The sequence below is a fragment of the Cervus elaphus genome, chromosome 13 (assembly GCF_910594005.1).
Source record: "Cervus elaphus chromosome 13, mCerEla1.1, whole genome shotgun sequence".
In the NCBI taxonomy this organism is placed as follows: Eukaryota; Metazoa; Chordata; class Mammalia; order Artiodactyla; family Cervidae; genus Cervus; species Cervus elaphus.
This window is the reverse complement of record NC_057827.1, coordinates 64,575,652-64,602,457: the sequence shown is the minus strand read 5'-3', so window position 1 is coordinate 64,602,457 and position 26,806 is coordinate 64,575,652. Positions and strand designations below refer to the sequence as shown.

Genomic DNA, 26,806 nt, shown 5'->3' with positions numbered 1-26,806 from the left:
GATGGATGCGTCCTATGCAACATTCTACACAAGTATATACACTCTGCAACAGACCACATAATGCAGGACAGTTCAGAAGCCATGAGCCACGTGGGGTCACTGCATGCCCTAGAAGTGCTCCTGTAACTGAGGACTGGAATGTTTCATTTCATTTAATTTAAGTGGCCACACATGGTTAGTGACTATCCATCAAAGATCACAGTTCGAGAGAACCTTCCCTGTTCTAACGATTTCATTTGATTATCAGCATTTTCGTATTCCAAGCTCAGCGCCTGGAACCGCTCGCCTTACTCGAGATCTATTGTTGTTGCTCTTGTTGCTCAGTCACTAAGTCATGTCCGACTCTTTTGCGATTCCACGGATTACAGCCCACCAGACACCTTTGTCCATGCATTTCCCAGGCAATAATACTGGAGAGGGTTGCCATTTCCTTCTCCAGGGCATCTCTCCAACCCAGGGATTGAACTCGTTAACCCTGCACTGGCAGGCAGGTTCTTTATCATTGAGCCACGAGGAAAGCACCAAGGTCCTAATCCTAATTACTCAGTTGAGTCCAACACCTCACCAGACTCTCCTCCCAACTATATACAGACATAGGCACACAGGGTCCAGTGTTTCAAAGCTCACCTTTGTGATCTGGGGGTATCTGGAAAATAGAACAGGGTGGGAGTGCTCAGCAGGGCAAAGGGTTATCAAGGAAAGCCTCATCTGGGTCTGAGCAGGGAGCTTCAGGCAGAGAGGGGAAGAGTTGGGTTCCAAAGAGGCTCTAGGCATGGACTGTGGACTCTGATGATGAGGGTGTGGGGAAGGAACAGCCAGAGAGATGTGATCCTAGAGCCTAGAGAGTTTCGCTCATCATAGTGAGGAGGTTGGCCTTTGTCCTAAAAGGCACACGTGCTTGTACACCCTTTAGATTGTAGCACACCAGGCTCCTCTCTCCATTGGATTTTTTAGGCACGTATTGGAGAAGGTTGCCATTTCCTAGTCTAGAAGATCGAACTCACATCTCCTGTGTCTCCTGCATTACAGGCAGATTCTTTACCAGCTGAGCCACCAGGGAAGCCCTTGTCCTAAAGGGAATAGGGATGCCCTAGAGCCGTGGTTCTTAACCCTTTAGCGGCCAGGGAGTTATGGACCCTCTCTGCGCTCCCATACTTTGGTACACAATTTCCAGACAGGATCATGGACCCCAGGAAGTCCATTCTTGGAAGATCTGAACCAGGGTAGGAAAGCTCACTCCCTGAGCCAATGAAGGATGGCTGGAGTGAGGCAGGGCTGATACCCTGAGATGTGCAGCCTAAGTCAAGAGCATCTACGTGGCCCAGCAGACAATGGGCAGCCTGTGGATGCTTCCTGGGACATAAAGTGGCCTGTCTCTTCTCCTTTCTGCAGCCCCTGGGCCTCCAAAATAGCTCATTCCCTGTCCCCAGTGTATGTCTTTGTGTCTGTTTTCAAAAATGAAACTTCTGGGAACCACCCTTCACAGCACAGGTATGATCCATCCAGATAGCTCATTCCCTGTCCCCAGTGTATGTCTTTGTGTCTGTTTTCAAAAATGAAACTTCTGGGAACCACCCTTCACAGCACAGGTATGATCCATCCAGAGGCCCTTACCTACAAGGTCTGAAAAATAGATTACCAAGGTGGCCTGAGAAGGGATTCAGTCTTTATTAATTTTGGTTTGCAGAGGCTCCATCTTCCTTGTTCATTTCTTGCCTCTCCTGCATTCAAAGAAGGTGACAGGAAAGTATTAGTCAAAATCATACAAATGGGGCAAAGGCATCAGGAGCCCCTGGGCTGCACTAATTACTTCCAGCAGGCCTGGCCCTTTCCTGGTGGGCAGAGGGGGCCGTCGAGGGGGGGTGCACCCCCTTGCTGCTTCCCAAATCACCAGGCTCACCAGCGAGACCAGCTTTAATTAATCCTCTGTTACTGTTGAAATTGCATTGTCCCAAGGGGAGCCCCAACTAAGCAAGAATATTATTTTAAACATATACTGTAAACAACACCAGGTCTCTGGGGAGTCCTGGAGGGTTGTGGCCTTGACCCTTTCCCTGCCAGATTCAGAAGCCATGTGCTTTTTTTGTCATCTCTTAACCAAGCATTTTGTTCTTGTTTCCCTTTATCTACTGGGTTGATTTTCTACGACTAAAGGGAAAAGGTCACAAGAAAAGAATCCCCAATGAGGCTAAGTATCTTAACTATTTTATAAAATGATTGCTCAGAATTTACTTAAAATGTCATCAGTTAAACTGCAATAATAGTTAATTTTTAAATGTCTGGTACTGTTTTAAACTTCACACACACACACAAAAACACACACCTCTCTCTATATATATACACACACTTATGTGGGCTTCCCAGGTGGTTCAGTGGTAAAGAATCTGTCTGCCAGTGAAGGAGATATGGGTTTGATCCCTTGGTTGGGAAAGATCCCTAGAGAAAGATCCCTAGGAGAAAGAAATGACAATCCATTCCACTATTACTGCCTGGAAAATCCCATGGATGGAAGAGCCTGGTGGGCTACAGTGCAAAGTCACAAAGAGTTGGACATGACTTGGTGATGTGTGTGTATGAATGTGTATATATATGTGTGAGTGTGTACATATATACTCATACATATATATATATGAGCCAGCTTACCAGATGGCTCAGTGGTAAAAAACCAGCCTAGCAATGCAGGAAATGTGGGTTTGATCCCTGAGTCAGGAAGATCCCCTGGAGGAGGAAATGGCAACTCACTCCAATATTCTTGCCTGGGAATCCCAGGCAAGACAGAGGAGTCTGGAAGACTACAGTTCACGAGGTCACAAAAAGTTGGACATGACTTGGTGACTTAACACCATTTATCTATTTAAATTTTGGCAACCATGTGATGCTGGTTCAATTATTAACCTGACTTAATAATGATGGGAGGCACAGAAAGCTTAAGTAACCTGCCCCAAATCCCAGAGCAGACAAATGACAGATCTATGCTTTGCACACACACAGGATAGCCTCAGGGACCATATTCTTAGTACTCCATGATAGCTAACATTTTATTCTTTTCCCAAGCTCTGGATTTTATTCATTCCTTTGCAAGAATCAGATCCAAATTGGGTTCAACTCCCAGGCCCTACAGGCCGTCTTTTGAAAGTTAAAGGCACACAACTTCTTTTTTGGCATTGTCCTTTTTTTTCCCCCTTTCCATCTACAATTACTTAATTGCATGCATAATTACTTGCATGGGAAATTGATTCCCTAGCATCAGACCAGCACGAGGAACTCAGCGGATGGCCCCCGAGGCCTCTCGCAAGGTGGGATGGATAATTCAGAATTAGCTGCTTTCTTTGGAATTCTGTAAAAAATGACCTGCTTCCCTTTCAAAGGGCCGGAGAGGGGATTTGGAGAGTGCTTTTCCCCCAGAGGCTCCCCTGGGATGGCTGTGAACTTGGCAAACTTGCTCGGAATTACCCCAAAAGAGCAATTTGTTCCCTAGCAAAACAGGATAATTGTCTGGGGCAGACCCGAGGCTGCTGGTGCACGGGTCACCCAAGTGGGAGGGGGCACGCTCTCCAGCGAGAGTCTGTTTGGGAAACAATTATCTCGCTTCCTTTGAATCAAAGATAGTCCTGTGAGCTTGGTGCACACACCGAGATCAAATATAGTGTACGGTCTCTATAGATTCTCTTCCTTTCAGGAAATTATTCATTGATAAAGCCGCTGGCCCAGACAGCCAGCTTCCTTACAGTAACTGCTCTTTACTTTCTGAGAAGAAGCCAACAAGGCAGGAACTGCGATTGCTCTTAACGATGTCTCTTCCCTTCGGAGAATGGTCTGTCCTCTGCCCAACTTACATCATCTCCAAGACGCTTCTCTCTCAAATAAATAAAGGAGCGTTCAATGCTCCTTCCCAGAGATATGACATCACTTTTCAGTTCCAGCTTCAAAGATGTAGAAGCGAGAGCTTTGATGGCTGAGATAATTCATTCGTTCAGCACCCATTCAGCACCCACCTGTCCTAGACACAGGGCTTGGCACCAAGCTTTTAGAGAAGCAGGGGAAATCATCACTGTCTTCCATTGTTTCTTGGTCCATGCACAGCGAAGAGATTTTAATTCACCTACAACTGATGCGGGACCATGGTGTAGAAGGAGATTCCAAAATCCTTCCAGGCCAGATAGAGCAGTGCCCGGTTACAGAGTTGTACCTCATTGGCTCAGGAATAGTAGTGAATCTTTCCCATGCTTTTGTCCTCTTGCCTTCTCCCCCTTCATAGCTCAGACAGTAAAGAATTTGCCTGCAGTGCAGGAGACCCAGCTTCGATCCCTGGGTCAGGAAGATCACCTGGAGAAGGAAATGGCAACCCACTCCAGGATTCTTGCCTGGAGTATCCCATGGACAGAGGGGCCTGGCAGACTACAGTCCATGGGATCGCAGGAGTCGGACATGACTTAGCGACTGAACCACCACATTCCAGAGCAGTCCTAGAGATGATCTAGACCAACCCTATCATTTTGCACTCATAGAAATGGGAATGCTTTTGGAATGAGCAGAGACTATGATGGCGAGTGTTAGCAGGGGCAAGAAGAATCTAGACTCTACTACCAGAGAGGGCGGGTAAGAAGTGGAACTGTCAAATGAAGCCATTCATGAATAAGAGTCCTGTGATGTCAAAGAAGTGGGGTTAGTCCCATAAAAGGCCACCCTGGTGAGGAGGAAGGGCCAGAGCATCCCAAAGAGCAGGACTGGGCTGCCATGTTTGCAGTGGGTCCCAGTCCCGGTGCAGGCCTGCCTGCCGCTCCACAGTATTTTTTTTTTCAACGATGTCAGTGGCTCCACTGGTAGTTGCAGATAGAAAGTATTCAGTAAACAAGAATATTATGGACCTTGATTGGGCAGCAGGCAGGGGATGTGAGGAGCCTGCAAAAGTGAAAGCCACTCATTCGTGTCTGACTCTTTGAGACCCCATGGACTATACAGTCCATGGAATTCTCCAGGCCAGAATACTGGAGTGGGTAGCCTTTCCCTTCTCCAGGGGATCTTCCCAACCCAGGAATCGAACCCAGGTCCCCCGCATTGCAGGCAGATTCTTTACCAACTGAGCCACAAGGGAAGTCCGGGGCCTGCAAAGGTCCCTCGGAATTTCTGACACCCATAGATACTTTGAACCTTTCATGACAAAGTAAATTAGCAAGAATTTAAAGAGGACCAGTCATTAATTGAATTTCAACAATTTCCCTATCTTTGCCTCCAGACTCTCCACCTATGTGATCATCTCAATAAATCTTTTCAATCATCTTGCATAGACTATCTCTTTTATTAATGAAGAAAGTTAGAGTCAGTGAAAATAAGTGTCTCAAAGGTCAGGAGAGTAATTCTTACTTAAAGCCATGTCTCTCAGACTTTCTACCTGTTCTCCTGCCATTATCATTTCTCAGGCAAAGGGCCCTATAGTTTAAAAAGCTCTTTCTTGTGTTCATTTTCACTTTATCAACACAAATACTCATTTCACAGGTGACCGAACTGAGCCTTTAAAGAAGCTACATAATGTCACCAAAGTTATACAGCTAAGGAAAAAGCCAGTTTTAGAAATCTGAGATATCGTTGTTTCTCTTCTTAGCTACTACTGCCTGTATGAGCTTCCAAGGCCAGTGACAAAAAGAAGAACTCTATTTTGCAAAGTAACTTAGAAATCCAGTAGTCAAAGTCTGTTAAAGGCAGCTTTCTCAGAATTGCCTTGACTTTCAGGAAATTTGCTAGCTTCTGGAGAGGTAAGTTATCAACATAACCCTTTTGCCACATCAGTTTTCTCTTCATGCAGACCTTTTGTGAACAAAGAAAGAGTATCGGACAATTCAACCTTACTATTAAAAATTTTGTCTTCTCTCCTGCATCTCAAAAAATTCTGTGTACCTTTTGTAACAATGCAGAAAGCATGGTCAGAGGATATAATTTTTGCTAGAAAGTCTTTCTCTCTTCTGAGAAACACACACTGTAAAGAAGAGACCATCATTTTCAATGAGACAAGGAAATGGCCACAATCCCAAACCACAAAATATGAAGACTTTCTGCCAGATATAATAAAATGTGAATCCAAATGTGGAAGGCAGGCAAGAGCCAACACAGATCTCCTCAGATCTTGGGTAGAATGTGAAAGTGAAAGTCGCTCAGTTGTAGGACTTTTTGCGACCCCATGGACTATAGAGTCCATGGAATTCTTCAAGCCAGAATACTGGAGTGGGTAGCCTTTTCCTTCTCCAGGGGATCTTCCCAACCCAGGGATCGAACCCAGGTCTCCTGCATTGCAGGTGGATTCTTTAAATCCTTAGACTCTGACTTATGGATTAGACACAGAGGGGAAGATGGAGCGAAGAAAAAAAGGACACAGCAGAATGATGTGTCTCTCTAGACACAGTTCTGTGCTGCATAACATCAAGGTTGGTAGAGGTGAAGGTGGAACACAGATGCACTGTCCCCAATTTCTGAGATTCTATCTCTTCACCAACAAGGAGTGATGGTAAGGGGTAGAAGGTAAGGGGCAGAAGGGACCGGAAGCCATAACTGACTAACATAGCACAAGCAGCTGTGGGTCATGTGGTCCCAAGGGATGCTTACAAGCCATCTGACTGCAAGAAATTGGCATTTTAGATGTCTGTCACAACACGTACAATCTCAGACTAATCCAGCTTCCCACTCTTTTAACAAAATATTAGCCCCAGAAAGGACTGTTCTTATTGAAGATGAATAAGTGAAAGCAAGTATCAGGGTGTTCAAAAGTTGTTGAGAAAAGAGAAAGAATGGAAGGAGGGAAATGAGAACACATCAGTAAGAAACATAAATCTAGGAAAGAATAAATCCTGGAAACAGATGAAGAGTTGGGAGCCACTGAAGACACCAATCTCAAAATTGGTGTTTTGGGAAAACATCTCGGGAAAGAGATGCAACCGACTACTGACTAGATGGTAGGATTAAATAGAAAGAAATTGAGGTCAGGAAAATGGGTATAAGAGAAAAATGAAAAGAAGTAAAAGGTACATCAGAAAAAAAAAAAAAACAGAAAAAAAAGGGGGATAAACAAACTAAAGCAGAGACAAGGGCATAGAAAATTCTCTTAGAAAAATGACAGTCCCTTAAATGAAAAAGCATTTTAAATGACTACAGAGAAGTTACTACATACGGGGAAGGAGATTCAGAATGAAGACAATGAGCACGGTGAATCAAGAGGTCAACTTAAAAGGTCATAGGAAAACATCCAATGCTATAAAGAAAGTTTAATGCTTAGATAAAGACTTGAATTTGGAGTAAAAATGTATAGTACACATCGGGGTAAGGACAAGGTGCTCGGTACTCTGTGATGACCTGATGGGTTGGAGGGGTGGGAGGCAGGCTCCAGAAGGAGGACTGATTCATGTTGGTGTAAAGCAGAAACTAGCACAACATTGTAGAGCAATTATAATTCAATTAAAAATAAAATAGTTAATTTTAAAAGTACATAGTAGGTCCCAAGGTCCCAGAAGAATTTGACAGGAGTGAATAACATCAAGATAGGCAAAATTTACTGGAAAAGGATGAAGGCTGAAAGCTACAGGCATCAAGGAAGAGAAAAAAAATAAGCTAGTTACTAACAAAGAAGGAAATAATTACGTTCACTGCAGGTTTCTCTGTAACAAACACCAATGCCAGAAGACTGGAATGCAGTGTTTCCCAAGTTCTGAAGCAATGATGCGTGTCTTAAGAATCTCTGCTCACCTAATGCCTTGGACGTATAGCATCCTGTGGGGAATGACATCAAGTTAGGGAACCACCACAATCAACCACTGTACCAAACACATTTGTAAAGGCTCTGCATCTCTCAGTTCTGGGATTTCCTTTCCTTCAGCAATATCCTTAATTAGGAAACATGTTGGCAATTCCCAGTTCACAAACTGATGTGGTCCAATTCCATAGCTTCAGGATCTCAACCTCTGTCCTGTCCAAGATTTCCCCCGTGTCATCTATCCTCCAAGATGGAGCTGGCCCAGTCAATCATGTCAATTTTATCAAGTCAGTCTTATTCTTTACATATTCACCAGGTGAACAAAAGAATGCTATCATCTCAGACCCTTTCCTTGTAACATTCCATTGTAAAGAAATTTAAATGACAGAAAGGTATCAAAACAGGTAACAAGTGTCTGCAAAACACTGCTTTAACCTGGTAGGTCTGGAGACCCAGGTGAATTCCCAGCTGTGCTTGGGATGAACTCATCAATGGGATTATTTGGTGCAAGGCCTTATGGACATTTCCTGCTCATCTTCTCTGCCTCTCTCAGGGTCCCTCCCTGAATTTATTGGTTCAATACATTCTATGTCTAAATTTCTGATTTTCTAAAGTGATATCCCCCTTCAGTAAAATATCTTCCTCCTTAGTAATATTATCCAATGTCCTTCATGTATGAGACTCATGCACAAAAATTCTGAAAAAGTGAAGAACGTGAGAAATGAGCATTTCCAGGAAAGGAAGATCAAAATAAAGAACTTAGAGATAGAAAAAATAAATAAATAAATAAATAAAAGGCCAGCACTGAGAATTAAATCTGAACACTGAGCTAGGAATAAGCAACTCTGGGATTTAGGGTTACAGAATAAAATACACATGTTATAAACCTTGTTGATATAAAAACAATAATATATTTGAAAAATTCCAAAGACAGAATAAAAAAGTAGAAGTAAATGTGTTTGTGCAAATATTTTCATTTTTCATGGTAAAGAATAAATGAATACTATCTCAAAGTTATATTTACAGCATTTTTAAGAAAGAATCAAATAATAAACTGCCAATGATTTCTAACTTCTAATTGTTTTTCACATTTTGTTTTTTGGCAGCTGAATCTGAGTATTAAGGAATAATCTGAGTTGTTTATCTATTTTATATATATAGTACTATGTAGTAATCTGAGTTGTTGAAAGATATTGAACTAGAGTTCAACAATGATCTCAGTTTCACAGCTTTTTTCTTTTACATGCAAATAAATTATTTCTTAAAACCCTAAAAAGTTACATGTATAGTAAATGTGACATTTTACCAGAATAATTTCCACCTATGTTTCAGTTTAACTATGTAGCTTTTTATCTATGTGTATGCATTAGAAAGAGTTTAAAAATATGTTAACTATTGAAAGTCATTTTTTAGATGAAAGCATTTTAGTAATTTAACTATCTTGTCTTTGCATTTTTTTATGTTGCTGAAATTTTCATGTTATGAGAATGCACAGCTTTTATTAAACAATGAAATGATCCCCAAGAATGGGTAATGTTATCAGTTGAATAATTGGCTATTGGATATGAATCACCTCCATTATACTAGCCACTCTGGCTTACCCTGAAGAGAATGCCCATCCCTCCAGGTAATTAAGGAGAAAGAAAGCATGAGCAAAAGGAAGACTCATGATACTGCAGAACAGACCAAGTGATGGCCCTTGAGTTTAGGGAGGGGGCAACATCTCCTTGAAGGCAAAAGACCTTGAACATGGAACTTAAACTGGAGAACAAGGAGACCCCAAACATGTGTCCAGTGGACACTTGAAGCATGTTTATAGGCAAGCAAACTTAGACAGACAAGAACAGCTTGATATGATACAAGACAAGGCTGAGTGCAAACAGTTCAACAGGAACATTCTATTTAAGGTGAGCTGTCACAGGAAGGTGACTGGGGGAGCCCAGAGGGTCAGGTTGAGTGGCTTCCCCTCTTGCTTGCTTTGCTGAGCCCCAACTGGCCTTCCAGTATGTACCCCTGCAAAAACTTCTTCCTTAAAAAAATAAATAGAAAAATCAGCATTTCCTCCTTGTTTGGTGCAAAGTTTTGAACAAATATTGTCTACAAGACAAATGCAAGGAAATAGATCTTCTCCCAGAGCCAGTTAGGGAAATTAAACACTGATTGGATTGAATCGTACCAAAAAGGCTTGTGCATGCGAAGTTGTTTCATTCATGTCTGACTCCTTATGGCCCCGTGGACTGTAGGCGGCCAGCCTCCTCTGTCCATGGGATTTTCCAGGAAAGAATACTGGAGTGGGTTGTCATTTCCTCCTCCAGGGGATCCTCGCAATCCAGGGATCAAACCGGAGTCTCCTGCCTCTCCTGCATTGTACACGGATTCTTTACCGCTGAGCCACCGGGGAAGCCCACCCAGAAAGGCTTGAGAGAAACCAAATCAGCGGTGTCTCAAATTCATTACAGGGAAGGGGAGGATTAAGGGTTTTTAGTCTTGACAGCCTAAGTGGCACCCTTCCCCAGACATTCCCCCTCCCCACTGGGATTATCTATCCAGAGGAGAGGGGGGTGGATTAAAAAACAAAAACAAAAAACAACTCACAAAAAAGATAAAGTATATAGTTCTGTGGATTTTGATGAGTTGCCATTCAAAACTGGCTTTGTCCTGAAATCACATGAAGAAAGAATTGTAGCCTGATGAAGTTGTCTAGGATTTGGGGACCAGTGTATGAAATGCCTTTCCACAAACAGAACCACATTTCCTGGTTTTAACAGAACATTTCAGCTGTAATGAATATTACAGGGAAATATTACAGGGAAAAAAGGAGAACACTTCAAAAACTTACAGTCTGAAGAAAGGGGTCTTACAGCATTTTTGGAAAAAGTATTAAGCAAAAGGGAGAGAGGCAGAGAGGGTGGGTAGAGAGTATGAAGTAGAATCTGAAGGCTCTGACAGTTTCTGAGGTTGCCCCTAGCCCTCAAACTCCACTGGTATAATGCAAGTAAAATGGGAACCTCTGTCATTAGAGTTCTACTCATTGAAACCCTGTTCCAATGTGCACTCAGATTTGTGGCCACTCCTGGGCTTTGAAAGTCTCAGAAAGCAAGCAACACCAATTATAACATGTTTTTTTTTACCCTGAATCTTCCACTGGAGAAGTCCAACCTGTCTAATAAGCAGCTACATCAGTTGCAAAGAAAGAGAGGCAAGCCCATTCATATGTTTGTAAGATGGTGGTGGCAGTGCAGAGATGTTACTTACCAAAACTCTAAATAAGTTTCACTAAGAGTTTGCAGATGTCTCTAGGTATTAGGTGGTCTTGCCTGGGGCTTCCACTATATTTTGGCCTCATCCCTTTCCAGGTGTGGTATTTGCATTGTCTTAATCTATCCTTGCAACCACCTCATTTGATTGCCATGAGAATTAAATGGGATCCCTGAAGGCAGATGAGAGGTATTTAATAAATATTTACTAAATGAGTGCCTGAGTGGGCCAGATCAGTGCTCAGAGGTAGAAGCTTTATTACTGTTGTCAGATATTAAGGCACATTTGCCCCATAGGGAGTGTTAACTCGGCCACCTCCAGGAAAGGTTCTGGTATAGTTAACCTCTAAGGTGCAGCCTGAAATTCAAAACATCACCAGAGCTGCACTGTGGGTGGAATTGCACTGCCAAGCTTCCCGTGTCTTTTATAAAACCACACACATTTATACCCAGCAGCCAAAACATACACAGTTCGGGAGCTGTAATACATTTTGATGATAAAAGAAAATGCACTCTTATATATATTTCTCTCTCCCGTCTCTTCTTCCTTCAGGGGAAAACTAGGAACTGAGTAGATGATATGAAGACAAGAGGGCAGTTCTTGCCTTTAAAGGGCTGAAGTGACTATTAATTTTTTTTCTGTTAGTTCTAACAATCATCCAGAATGGAATTAAGAACAAAATTGATTTTCCCAAATTGAAAACCCATTCAAAATGCTGAGGTTGTAATAAGATTCTGAGGCTGTTCTCTGGATATCTCAAGAACGTGTAATGTCTGGCTTTTAGGGAGACACCTTTTAAACTCAGAATGCCTTTCCAAGTAACCTTTCAAAGACCAGGGGCCTCAGCTAGTGGAAACTAGATGTCATTTCCCTCAAATCTTCTGTTCTTCTCTCTCCTCAACTACAATATTAACTGCCTCCCCATCCCCACACCGCCTTACAAGAATACATTAACCTGGAATCATTGTGTTGCAAGTGAGAGAAATTTAATTATTGCTCCCAGTAATTAAGAAATACAGGACTGGTCAGGTTTCAGGCATAGCTAGATCTAGTCACACAAATGATATATGTAAGAATCTTTTCCCCTTATGCTGGTCTCTGTCTTAGTCACCTTTTATATCACCATGGCATAAGAATAGCAGAGGAAGAGAACCTCTTTTCTGCAAAACTCCCATGTCCAGGTCTCATCCACATGCTTTAGGTCATATCAGTTCAGTTCAGTTCAGTCACTCGGTCATGTCTGACTCTTTGCGACCCCATGGACTGCAGCACACCAGGCCTCCCTGTCCATCACCAACTCTTGGAGCCTACTCAACCTCATGTCCATTGAGTCAGTGATGCCATCCAACCATCTCATCCTCTGTCATCCCCTTCTCCTTAGGTCACATGGTTATCTTAAATATGAGTACTCAGGCTGGTGTCTTAGTCCCATCCCTAGAGCTGTGGTTGGGTCAGTTCCATTAAGAAACCTGTGGACTCAAGATAGAGGGCAGAATGGGAGTGGAATATGGGCCCTGAACAAACAAAACAAAAGAAAGATATTCATCACAGAGGCACCATTGAATATTCACTTCTCCATATACCTTTGATGAATTTTCTGGGTGCAAAGAAAAAAGAATCTCAGAACAACTAAGTTTATGGTTGGTATTAACCATGAATTTTTTGGTGGTCACATTATATGGTGTATATTACCACGTCTTCTCTTCTCTACCAGAGCAGTACAGCGGAAAGACACCAGTACAGAGTTCTATGGATTCTGGTGTGAAATTTTCATGAACAAACCTGAGGGAAAGACTCAAGGCAACCAACTCATTGATGACTGGACACACCCAGTTCATCTATTTTGTTTCTCAAAGCACCTAAGACAATGTGTTAGACACAGAGAGTTCTCCATGCCTATTGAATGATTGAAAATATTACTTAATTAATGGGGAAATTAAAAAACAATAGTGTCTACCCACCTTGGGGGGGTGGCGCAGATTAAGGCCATCTTTTCAGTATCCTGTTTAATCTTCCATGTCAAATCCTGTTGCTTTTAAAATATGGAATGGAGGTGGCAAACGTGCCCAAGGCTTGGTAACCTTTAGGCGTCTCCTTACTATGAGGCAATACACTGGATACTGATTCATCACTGTGTCAGACTATGAGATCATCACAAGGTTCGGCAAATGCCTTGAGCCAGCAGATTGGCAAGTGAGAAAGCTCTAGGCTGGGGTTTAGCAGATCTGGCTACATTCAAGCATTGCTTCTATCATTTAAAACCTTGAAGTGGGTGATGATTCCCATCACTACCTTGTGTTTCAAAGGGAAATTTTAAAACTTGCTTTAGAGTATTACTTTAAAGATTAGGTTCAATAATGTTCCTTAGATGAGTAACTCAAGATACACTGACTGAGGCTCAGTCTCCCAGTTTTAAAGTGAAGGCATTGGACTAGTCAAAAAAAAAAATCTTATGGGACCTAATGAAACTTAAAAGCTTTTGGACAACAAAGGAAACTATAAGTAAGGTGAAAAGACAGCCCTCAGATTGGGAGAAAATAATAGCAAATGAAGAAGCAGACAAAGGATTAATCTCAAAAATATACAAGCAACTCTTGAAGCTCAATTCCAGAAAAATAAATGACCCAATCAAAAAATGGGCCAAAGAACTAAACAGACATTTCTCCAAAGAAGACATACAGATGGCTAACAAACACATGAAAAGATGCTCAACATCACTCATTATCAGAGAAATGCAAATCAAAACCACAATGAGGTACCATTACACGCCAGTCAGGATGGCTGCTATCCAAAAGTCTACAAGCAATAAATGCTGGAGAGGGTGTGGAGAAAAGGGAACCCTCTTACACTGTTGGTGGGAATGCAAACTAGTACAGCCGCTATGGAGAACAGTGTGGAGATTTCTTAAAAAACTGGAAATAGAACTGCCATATGACCCAGCAATCCCACTTCTAGGCATACACACCAAGGAAACCAGATCTGAAAGAGACACGTGTACCCCAATGTTCATCGCAGCACTGTTTATAATAGCCAGGACATGGAAGCAACCTAGATGCCCATCAGCAGACAGATGGATAAGGAAGCTGTGGTACATATACACCATGGAATATTACTCAGCCGTTAAAAAGAATTCATTTGAACCAGTTCTAACGAGATGGATGAAACTGGAGCCCATTATACAGAGTGAAGTAAGCCAGAAAGATAAAGAACATTACAGCATACTAACACATATATATGGAATTTAGAAAGATGGTAATGACAACCCTATATGCAAAACAGGAAAAGAGACACAGAAGTACAGAACAGACTTTTGAACTCTGTGGGAGAAGGTGAGGGTGGGATGTTGCGAAAGAACAGCATGTATATTATCTATGGTGAAACAGATCACCAGCCCAGGTGGGATGCATGAGACAAGTGCTCGAACCTGGTGCACTGGGAAGACCCAGAGGAATTGGGTGGAGAGGGAGGTGGGAGGGGGGATCGGGATGGGGAATACGTGTAAATCTATTGCTGATTCATGTCAATGTATGACAAAACCCACTGAAAAAATAAATAAATAAATTAAAAAAAAAGTCTTATGATTTGTTTTCGGGCTAAACGAGACTCATGTTGTAAAAATGTTCTAAAAACACACAAATCATTTAAGAAGTATTATGGTTTCCCCTAAGCTGGTAATGAATAAGAAAGGGATGCAAATAAACATGCTGTGAAGTAGATGATAGACAGCCTGAGCGAATGTTGTTTGCATTGATAATCAAAACTGAAAAAAATCCCATAGAAACGGATAAAATCTAAAATCTACACATGACTGAACTGATGTCCTCCCAGATATTGCTTTCAACTTTAAAATAAAGCTCCTGGAGCTTGTCCCAGGTGATGCCCAAGAATAAAGACAATTTCTGAGAGGGCCATCCCCCCACCTCAAGTGGCCTATCTCCTTAAAGCCAAACTCTTCTCTTTGCCTCTGTCAAAAACCTTTTTTCTCATTCTTCCTATGTAAGTATTTTGAAGAATTGACTCAGAAATTTGAGATAACGAAGCTTTTGAATTGAATAACCTTGACTGATTTATTAAGTCACCTTGAATTTCACTTTTCTCATCTGCAGAGTGGAGCCAATCACATCACATCTGTGGTCTCCTTTCCCCAAATTCATAACTTCAGTCTAATCATGAGGAGACATCAGATCAATCAAAGTTGAGGAGCTTTTTATCTTACTTTATTTCATTTACAGAATACTCTTCAAAAGTGTCCAAATCATGAAAAACAGGTAAATGTTGAAATACTGTCACAGATTGGGGGAGACAGGACTGTCTATTCAGTCTATTGAATGGAATTCTGGAACAGGAAGACGTTATCTGTGGGAAAACTGATGACATTTGGATAAAGTTTGTAATTAAATGAATATTGGTCTATCCATGATAATTTCTTAATTTTAAAAGCTACTGTGGCTACAGGAGATCAGTCCTGGGTGTTCATTGGAAGGACTGATGCTGAAGCTGAAACTCCAAATAATTTGGCCACCTCATGCGAAGAGTTGACTCATTGGAAAAGACCCTGATGCTGGGAGGGATTGGGGGCAGGAGGAGAAGGGGACAACAGAGGATGAGATGCCTGGATGGCATCACCGACTCGATGGATAAGAGTTGGAGTAAACTCCAGGAGTTGGTGATGGACAGGGAGGCCTGGCGTGCTGCAATTCATGGGGTCGCAAAGAGTCAGACATGACTGAGCGACTGAACTGAACTGAACTGAACTGCGGTTACGTGAGATGTTCACATTAGAAGTCTCAAGTCCATCCAAGTCTGCAGATGACACAATTCCATTTTTTATGGCTGAATACTATTCCATCACATATGTGTGTCACATCTTCTTTATCCATTTCTCTGTTGATGGACATTTAGGTTACTTCCATGTTCTGGTTATTATAAATAGTGGAGCAATGAACATTGGGGTTCATGTGCATAGCTATATATAAAATAGATAGCAAGGCTCAATGCTCTGTATTAACAAAGAGGGGATATAGGTATTTTGTTTTTGTTGTTGTTGTATCATTAGGTCAAGTCCCACTCTTTGTGATACCATGTAATGTAGCCTGCCAGGTCTCTCTGCCCGTGGGATTTCCCAGGCAAGAGTAGGTTGCCATTTCCTTCTCCAGGGGATCTTCCCAACCCAAGGATCAAACCTGCGTCTCCTATCTTAGCAGGCAGATTCTTTACCACTGAGCTACCAGGGAAGCCTGATAGATGTACATCTGTGACTGATTCACTTAGCCATACAGCAGAAAGTAACCTGATTTCGTAAAGCAATTAAACAACAATTTTATAAAAGGAGTATATAAAGACGCTGTACCATCATTGTAACTTTTCTGCAAATCTAACATGACTTAAAATAAACTTTTAGAGTTAAAATAATGGGCCCAATGAGATTGCTAACTCATGAGGCTAAAGGAAGGATCCAAGGAGATAACATATACAAAATAAGTACTACAGTGAAGGGACTCAGTAAACTTCTCCTCCTCCCTGATGAAGGATAAGAGATGATTCTACTGCTGCTTTTGCCACCTTCCTAAGAATGGAGATAATTTTCCTTCAATCTGAAAAAAAGCACAAATAATTGCTGAAGTCTGTAATTTAGACAAATGGACTGCATTATGGCAGGGGCAAGGAGCAGAAGGAGTATTATTTCATCTGTCTAAATCTTTTGAGAAAATCAAGGGGGATAAAGAAAGAAGAAAGCCGCTCAACATTACTTTCTGTCTTTGGTGCCAGCTGCTGACTGCATCTGGCAAGCACAGAGCTGGAAGTCTGGTCTAGGAGGTAGAAAAATCCCAGCTTTCGTCCCGCCAACACACACACGGACACACATAAGAAACATTTTTCTTTCCTCAAGTAGATAATTTCCTCAGTAGCAGGGGAGACTTTCAGAGCTCAGTTTGAAAGCAAACTGCACAGAATTTTCTGGAGTAAGAGTACCTGACATCCTTTACTTCTGACCTCAACTTCACCTACACCAAATCAGTGACATCACCTGTTCTAACAAACTGGAGGGTTAGACGCATTTGCACTGAAAAGCCTATGTGTGGTCTTAACAACCTTAAATATCTTTGCTCTTCCTTAACTAAGAGACCAATTAATTAATGTTTTTGTTTTTTTCTGGATTAATCCATGAGTAGCATTGCTGGGTCATATGGTAGATCTGCTTTTAGTTTTTCTTTTTTTAAAAGAACCTCCATACTCATTTCCAGGAGAAGGAAATGGCAACCCACTCCAGTATTCTTGTCAAGAAAAGCCTGTGGACAGAGGAGCCTGGTGGGCTGCGGTCCATAGCGTCGCACAGGGTCAGACATGACTGAAGCATACTGGTTTCCAAAGTGGCTGTACCAATTTACATTCTCACCAATAGGATACTGAGGTTCTCTACCTCCTCATCAGCATTTGTCATTTGTAGAATTTTCAGTGATAGCCACTCTAGTTCAAAAAATATACATGCACCCCAATGTTCATAGTAGCATCATTGACAGTAGCCAAGGCTTGGAAGCACCTAAGTTTGCATCAACAGCTGAGTGGATAAAGAAAATGTATATTTATATACATATTGTTGATGTTCAGTCACCAACTTGTGTTCGACTTTTTGCAACCCCACGGACTGCAGCACGCCAGGCCTCCCTGCCCCTCCCCATCTCTCAGAGTTTGCTCAAATTCATGTCCATTGAATCAGTGATGCCATACAAACATACATACAATGCTATATATATATATATACACACACATATATATATGTACATATATACACACATACACATACAATGCTATATATATACATATATACACATATGTGTATATATGCATATATACATACACATGTGTGTATGTGTGTATACATGTATGTATATATACATACATACACACATACACATACAATGCTATATATGTATATATACATATATACACATATGTGTATATATACATATATACATACACATATATATACACACATACACATACAATGCTATATATATATATATAATATGTATATATATATATACACACATACACATTGAAATATTAGTGTGCCATAAAAGAGAATAAAATCCTTCCATTTGCAGAAACATGGATGGACCTAGGGAATATTATGCTTAGTGAAATAAGTCAGAGAGAGAAGGACAAATTCTGTATGATTTCACTTGAGATCTAAGAAATAATACAAATGAATGTATATGCAAAACAGAAAGCAACTCAAAGACATAGAAAAAAACTGTGGTTATCAACCAGGAGAGGGAAATGGGGAGGGGCAAATTAAGGGTAGCGGATTAAGAGATACAAAATACTATGCATAAAATAGATAATCAACAAGGATATATTTTACAGCATAGAGGATTATAGCCATTATCTTGTAATAACTTTTAATGGAGGATAATCTGTAAAAATACTTAGTCAGTGTTCTGTATACCTGTATATCATACCTAATATGATATTGTAAATCAATAATACTTTAATAAAAATACATATAAATAAATAAAAGATTTTTCTCTGTCAGAAAATAATTAACAGAAAACTTTGTGGAGATTCCTTAAAAAAACTGGAAATAGAACTGCCATATGACCCAGCAATCCCACTGCTGGGCAACACACCAAGGAAACCAGAATTAAAAGAGACACATGTACCCCAGTGTTCATCACAACACTGTTTATAATAGCCAGGACATGGACGCAACCTAGATGTCCAATCAGCAGACAAATGGATAAGAAATCTGTGGTACATATACACAATGGAATATTACTCAGCTATTAAAAGAACACATATGAATCAGTTCTAATGAAATGGATGAAAATGGAGCCTATTATATAGAGTGAAGTAAGTCAGAAAGAAAAACACCAATACAGTATACTAATGCATATATATGGAATTTAGCAAGATGGTAACGATAACCCTATATGCGAGACAGCAAAAGAGACATGGACATATAGAACAGTCTTTTGAACTCTGTGGGAGAAGGTGGTGGGATGATTTGACAGAATAGCATTGAAACATGTATATCATCATATGGGAAACAGATCACCAGTCCAGGTTCGATGCTTGAGACAGGGTGCTCAGGGCTGGTGCACTGGGATGACCCAGAGGGATGGGATGGGGAGGGAGGTGGGAGGGGGGTTCAGGATGGGGAACACATGTACACCCATGGCTGACTCATGTCAATGTATGGCAAAAACCACTACAATATTGCAAAGTAACTAGCCTACAATTAAAATAAATAAACTTAAAAAATTAAATAAAAATCAAGAGTACAAAATAATATAAAAAAACAGAAAACTTTGAGATAGTGTAAATGATAATGTAAATAAAACTCTTAAAGATTACTAAATATACTAATAAAAAGAGTGCCAGAAACAATATGTAATGATATTTCCACCTTGTATTTTCAAATCCATTTTATAGTTCCTTGAATAAAATGGTATACCAAAAAAAAAAAAAAAAGAAAGACGCTAAAAGGTGGGATTTCTCAGAAAGAGAGAGCTATCACTGAATAGCAAGCTCTCGGCACTGGAGGAGGAGTCGAATTGTTCTGTAGCATCTTCTCAAGGATTTCAATCACTGCACAAGCAGAACCCAGCTTGACCTGGTCTGGAAGCTCTGCCCCTTCTTTTTATTTTTCTACCTCATTTTAGCCCCATAATTCTAAACCAGAGCCTTCTTCCAGTTTGCATTATTTCTCTGCTCAGAATCAGCACTGACACCTTACTGCTTACAACAGTGGTTCCCAACGGTGGTCCCAGGACCAGAAAAAGAAGCATCACCCGGGAGCATATTAGAAATGCAAGCACAGGAGTCCCACCCCAACCTACTAAATCAGAAACTCTACAACACAGGGTCTAGTGACTGTGTTTTAAGCAGCTCTCCGGGTCATTCTGATGCCCATTAAAATTGGAGAATTCCTGGCTTATGACATTAAGCTCAAGTTTCTCAATTTGGTTTTAAAACATAATACAGGTCCAAACAACCTTCCAGGCTTACCTTGTGTAACACGAAACTGTCAGGAATGACTTCATTTGAGTTACAATATGATCCTATTCCATATATATAATTATTTACTGAATTTTCTACTTGTCCAACTTAGCATGCTTGTCAATATCTCCCTCTTAGAGATACTTCACTTTCTGTAACTAATCCAAACACTCAGTCTAAACAGGTTAGTTCTCATACCTAATACTAAGCCATGAGGGATTTATGTGTCACTGGGAATCGCCACTGGACATGGAGCTCCATAATACAATGGATAATTATCCTCTTCTCTAGAGATTAACTCACTCATCCAGACTTTTCAGGTCAGGTTATACTCCAGTCTCAGCCACTGCAGGTATATGATGGCCATGGTTAGTGGGGGGTGGGCAGGTCTAGAGAGATTTCTGGGCTCAGATAAGCACTGCAGAAGCCAGCTTTCCTCACAAGCCAAGGGCCCTGGTGATGAGATCAGGTTCCAGCTCACCTTCCTTAAAGATGAGCTTACATGTGAACTCCTTTTCTAATGGTTAACTTTAGAAAGGACACCACCACCCATCAAATGCCTGACAACAACACCGAACTTGTAAAAGAGAGAGATAGGGTTTTGATTATTTTTTTGTCAGGATGCTTCTAAGCCCTAGTGCAAAAAAAGACTCAGGTACCATTGCTGCATACAAAACGTATTAAAGAAGTCAGGAAAAACACAGGTCAATGATGGCAAGCCAAGAGTCTCAGGTTCACTTTGGGAAATTGGCCAAGATCCTCCTTCCTCATTCATCCCCATGAAATTAATCCTATTCATCTTCTTTTCAGCTCCTAGCCTGAGTTTTTTTCTCTTATTTTGAAGATAACTCCTGACTTCCAGGTTTGTCAACTGGTTTAATTTCCCCGAGTTCAATTCTTGAGAGATTCAAAGGAATTTGGATCAGATTTAATGCTTCTGGTCCTTCAGGAATCCTTCTTAGTTCAAATTTAAGTCCCTTAGCTGACAAACTCTTGACAAGTCCCCTTGAAATTGTCTTAATCAAGACATATAACTTTGTTCTTTCCTTTTCCAGAATCAGTGGATGTGGTGATGGTCTGAAAACCCTCCTTTGACAAAAACAGAAATAAAAACAAGCTGTCAATAGCTTCTTTACTAGCTAGAAACATTTTTTTATTAGTTATCTAATATCTATAAGTGCATAAGATATCCCAAAATAATAATTGCTTATTAGCTCTCAAGGTGTCTGTGAGTCGAGATTTGGGAGTAGTTTAGCTGGTGAATTCTAGGTAGGTTATCTCAGGAAGTTGTAGTTATCTGAAGGTTTGATCATAAAGGGAGGGGCTGCTTCCAAGATAAAATATAGAATACTTAGTTAAATTTAATTTCTAAATAAATAACAGATTTCTTTTAGTATAAGAATGTCTCAAACAGTACATGAGACACACTTATAAAAAAAATCCATCATTTTTCTAAAATGCAAATTTAGTTAGGAGTCTTGCATTTTTATTTGCTATAGCTGGCCATTCTAGTCATTATGATGTACAACTGGCTTACACTGGAATTAACCATCCGGGAGACCAAAAGATCAAGGAAAAGTGCTACAGAGCCTTTTATTAATATAATTAAGTCTTGGAAATCATCTGCCACATTCTGCTCACTGTGAAGTCCAGCCTGATTCAGTGGAGAAAAATTCCATACAAGATTGTAAGTATTAGGAGAGGTGATTCACTAGGAGTCACATTGGAGGCTGCCTACCACAATTTCCAAGTGAGATTTACCTGGCAAAGTTCCTAAGCACTGAAACAAGGAGGTCTGGGGAAATTAGATGAGAAGCATTTTGATTAAACTTTATCCTTAATCATACATGAATTAAAATACTGAGAGTAGAAAAAATTTAAAAGATCAGTTCATTGCAATAATTTTTTTAAACATAGTAAGACTAGTCAAACCAAAAGATTAATTTTATTTTTAGACATAAAAAATGCTGATTTAAGCCCTAAAGAATTCACACTTTCACTTAAAGAATTAACTAATTAAGTCTTGAGTCACAGCTCAATTCTACATATATATATCTATATATATATATACTTATATGCATATATATATATATACACACACACACATACATATATATATGTATGTACAATGGGCTTCCAGGTGGCACAGTGGTAAAGAATCTGCCTGCCAACACAGGAGACACAAGAGACTAGGGTTCAATCCCTGGATCAGGAAGATCTCCTGGAGTAGTAAATGGAAACCCACTCCAGTATTCTTACCTGGAAAATTCCATGGACAGAGGAGCCTGGCAGATATATTCCGTGGAGTTGAAAAGAGTTGGACATGATGAGCAACTGAGCGTAGGACACATATATTTAATGAAAGTGAAAGTGTTAGTCACTCAGTCATGTCTGACTCTTTGCAACCCCTAGGACTGTAGCATGCCAGACTCCTCTGTCCTTGGAATTCTCCAGCAAGAATACTGGAGTGGGTTTCCATTCTCTTCCAGGGGATCTTCCAGACCCAGGGATCAAGCCCAGGTCTCCTACATTGTAGGCAGATTCTTTACCATCTGAGCCACCAAAAAGTAAGAAAATTCATAGTTATAAATGAAGAAAGAATAGCACCTAGACACAGAAGGGAAAAGCACATTTTGTAAAAAGAAAAAAGCCCTAAGTTATTAACTCACCAATTCCAGACCTACTTTTCAACAGGAAAAAGGAGAGGTTAACTGTCTTTAAATTAAAGAGAAAATGTGTGCAATTGAGAGCTTGCCATCTGTCTACTTAACAGACTCCCAGGGGCTATGTCAGCTTATTTTGGGGGTTTGCAGAATATAGGATTAATGTATTTTCAGTATTTATAATAGGTTGGAATATGTGCTGTAATTTTTCCTTATCAAAGATGCTACAAAATTACTCTTTTACCTATCCAAAAAAAAAAAAAAAAAAATGGGTGGAGGGAAGAAGCACCAAAAATGTCAGGCTTTCTACTTCATAAAATAGTCTATCTAAATGTAGATTTCTGACAAAATAGCCTAGGAAATTTACAGCTGCCATGCTGTGGGCATCCAGGAGGGCACCCAGCAGAGACTACCGCAGAGGAACAGACCATGTTCTATGTTTCGATTCAGGTGCCCACAACCAAGACAAGGAGCCCAGGCACCTGGGTCTGGATATTAGTAAGCATGCTGTTATGAAGGCATACCCTCCACTTGGCCTTGGTCATCCACAAACTCATTTCTTAGCCCCCAAGGAAACTACAGCCTCAGGCTTTCTAGCGGAAAACAAATTAGACTATCAATGAAGGAGATATTTACCAGCGAGGGAAAAATGCATTTCGTTTCTCAAGTATAAACATTAAGCACTGTTGCAAGACTCGGGTCACCTCCACTCCAGGGTCCAAGACTACTCTGTTCCTATGGAACCACAGTGTGGAATAAGATGTTCAGATTGATCATCATATAAATAACTGTTGGGATATGGGATGGGGATTAAGGGGGCATCAGTATGCCAGGGCTTGGAAGTTGGGTAGGCCATCAGAAGGGGGCTGGGGGATATGTCTGCATGTTTACTCTGCACATGGAGGACTGCGTGTCAGAATGTTCTTTTGCTAATGAGAGAAGGTTACAGCAATGTGAATAGACTGGAGAAAATGCAAAAAATCATCTCCTGACTGCTTCATAATATTCAGTTTCAACTTTGAGGTGACAAAGTTTAGGGTGTGACTGACTTTCAAAATTTTGCCTAGGGCTGTTGAGAAGGGTGAACATGTGACAAGACTGGGGAGTCATACCAGGGCAGATGGTATGAATGTGTGTGTGTCCATGTGTGTGTGTGTGTCTGTGTGATGTGTGTGTCCGTGTGTGTGTGTGTGTGTGTGCGTGCACTGAGGGCACTTGGTCCCTTTTAACAAATTGCCAGGACGGTACAGAGGATTTGCCCTAAACCCAAATAATGGTTCTCAACCTTGGCCATGCATATTAAAGTTGCTGTAGTGTATTGTAGTGGTAGTTGATTAGCTGTGTCCAACTCTTTGAGACCACATGGACTGTAGCCTGTCAGGTTCCTCTGTCCGTGGGATTCTCCAGGGAAGAATATTGGAGTCAATTGCCTTGTCCTCCACCAGGGGATCTTTCCGACCCAGGGATTGAACCCACATCTCTTATGTCTCCTGCATTGGCAGGTGGGTTCTTTACAAATAGGGCCACCTGGGAAGCTGAAGTACTCTTAAACATCCTGCATTTTTAAAGTCACACCACTTAATAATTAAATCAGAATATGTGATGGTGGAACTCAGGAAGTACTTTTTAAAACTCTCCAAGTGATTCCAATATGCAACCAAAGACAAGAAATCCACTGCCCTTCTAGAACATTTTCAACATTTAAGGAGCTTTAGAATTATGTGGATCCTTGTTACAAAGGCTGATTCTAATTCAGAAGTCCTGGGGTAGAATTGTCAGGGAAGTTTGTAACTTCCTCAGTTCTAGCTGGTTGCAACAAAAATTTGAAGTGACGACTGGACAGGCATTATAGCCCTCGGATGGACCACTGTTACAGCTCAGTTTTATTTAGAAAATAAGGGAAAATACATCCTCGAGGCATGAGGGCATGCCAACCCCAAAGACAGAAGAGAAGAGAGAGGGCCAGGGGGGCCCAATTTTGGCTCCTCTTTTTATATGTTTTTCTCCTCCCCCTGAGCCTGCCCTATGTAAATCGGGCTAGCCAGGAATGCTGTTTGTTCTACCTGAGGTCCTCACTCCAGTCCTCGGGCCTTCCTTTGTTCTATTTTTGCGGGTTTTTCCCTGCTTTGTCTTTTAGTCACTGCCATTCTGGACTCCTTTCCATAGTCTAACTACCTAACAGGTTTGTTTTTTTTGTTTTTTTTTTTCAAGTGGTACCCTGCACAACTGTAATAAAACTGGCCCCTGACTCCATTTTTTTTTCTTTTTTATGGGAGAGATTCAGAAACTCTCCTATAGATCCTTTTCAGTTGAAAAAGTGAATAATACAGAGACAGACGAGTTGACAGGGTACAGAGAGTGGACACAGGGGGCTGGAGTTCACAGAGGAGGGCTCAGGCAAGGACTTCATAGAAGTACTTCATAGGAAATGCCCACAAATGCCTAAAGAACTCACAGAGACTTGGCCGAATCAAGCTGGGGCTGATGGCAGAGTAGTGAAGCTCAATCCAGTTTCAATTAAAAGGAATAAAAAAAGATTTCCACTATAAGTCAGCACTCACACCCATGCTAATTATTCTGTTGGCCAGGTCTGTTGAAATTACATGCAAAGAAACACCCATTAAGCTTTGATTAGGAGCCAATGATTTTTATTTTTTCCAATGAGAAAAGTATAGGAGTTTTAAAGAATGTATATGGTAAATTTTATTTTGGCTCTTCCAAATAATATTTTGCTCACCTGTCAGGTCTCATCAGAGCAACTGTTAATTTTTCAGATGTCAGCATATATTTATATTCATAACAAACCTTTCTGTTTCCATCTTTGTCTCCTGGTCTCTGTCTCTCTGTTTCTCTTCGTCATGTATCCACTTGCCAATCTGTTTATGCATATAAGTATTCTGTCTCTTTTCTTAACTTAGGATGAAAGAATACCTCCCAGAGCTGTTAGTGGTTGAGAGGAAATATTTTTTTACATACCCATCTCTCCCTACCTTCTCCTGAAACTTGGCACTTCTCCGGCTGAACCCATTGCAGAGGAGGAGCTGAAAGGAAGAAAAAAGTTTGGCCATCTGAAGCTTTCAGGGGAATACAGGTGAGAAAATGCATTTTTTCAGGCTGAAATGCAGCCAGATAGGTTAACACCTCACCTTCTGCAAGAAGGAACTTGGGACAGCAGGTGATGAATCCAGAGATCTGGTCCAAGCCATCTCTTATCTCTGGCAGGGCCCCCTGACTTCATTTGGCTTAGTCTTGACTCATGGGACAAGCCTGGAGGCTGAACCACCCTGCGCATTTCCCACAGACCCATAGACACACTCTCAGGCTTTCTGACCAATGACTGACTCAGCTAACCCATCTGACCATATCGGATTTAAATAGGGCTTGGGGTGAAATTACTCCACAGAGGAAAAACGTCTGCACATGGAAACCGTAGACTGTGGCAGTCCTTCAGAAGAATCTTCTAGAATTCTCCCTATTACCACCACTGAAAAATTATTCAATCATTGGACCTCAGAGCTAAAAGGGATCATCCCTGCCAGCCCTTCCAGGGAGACAAAGGATGACTCAAGTCCAGGTCATTGGTTATCTTGTCTTCGGATCTTACTGAAATTTTGTAGAAGGACTGAGACTAGAACTGGAAACTCCTGGCTCCAGGTTCAGTATTCGTGATGGGATGGCAGTGATGAACCTTCACAGGAGGTCACTGGCTCAATGTTTAAGTGACATCTCTAGAAGACTCTAGACTAAAACTGTGCGTGGTAGCAGGCGATAGTATGTGTCACTGTTAAACACGTCACAGTAGATCAAATTATGCAGATAGATCAAACTGAGATGTGCCGTGATTGTAAAATACCACGAGATTTAGTGGGGAAGAAAAAAGATATGTAAACTATCTCATTGATATTTTATGCTGACTTATGTGTCAAAATGATGATTTCTGGATAGACAGAGACAAATAAAATAGCAAAATCTATTCGTTTTTTTAATTCCTTTCTTTTTTAATGTGGCTACTAGAGAATTTGTTTGTTTTTGTTTTGTTTGTTTTTTAAATACTGACAGATTTATTTGAAAGGGAAGCCATGACCTTTCCTCTTGTCCTTTATTATAAAAAAATAATTTTTATGGGAGGATAGTTGATTTACAA

At 40.8% G+C, this 26,806-nt stretch overlaps 1 long non-coding RNA gene across 1 annotated transcript; it reads right to left on the bottom strand.

Annotated features, from left to right (window-relative positions):
* Positions 1 to 1,648: 1,648 nt before the first annotated feature.
* LOC122706644 lies at positions 1,649 to 25,962 on the bottom strand. The gene is made up of 3 exons (XR_006344431.1): positions 25,809 to 25,962; positions 25,653 to 25,703; positions 1,649 to 1,721 (listed from the first exon to the last, which is right to left on the bottom strand). It is a non-coding gene; the product is annotated as an uncharacterized LOC122706644 (long non-coding RNA).
* Between the last annotated feature and the right edge of the window lie 844 nt (positions 25,963 to 26,806).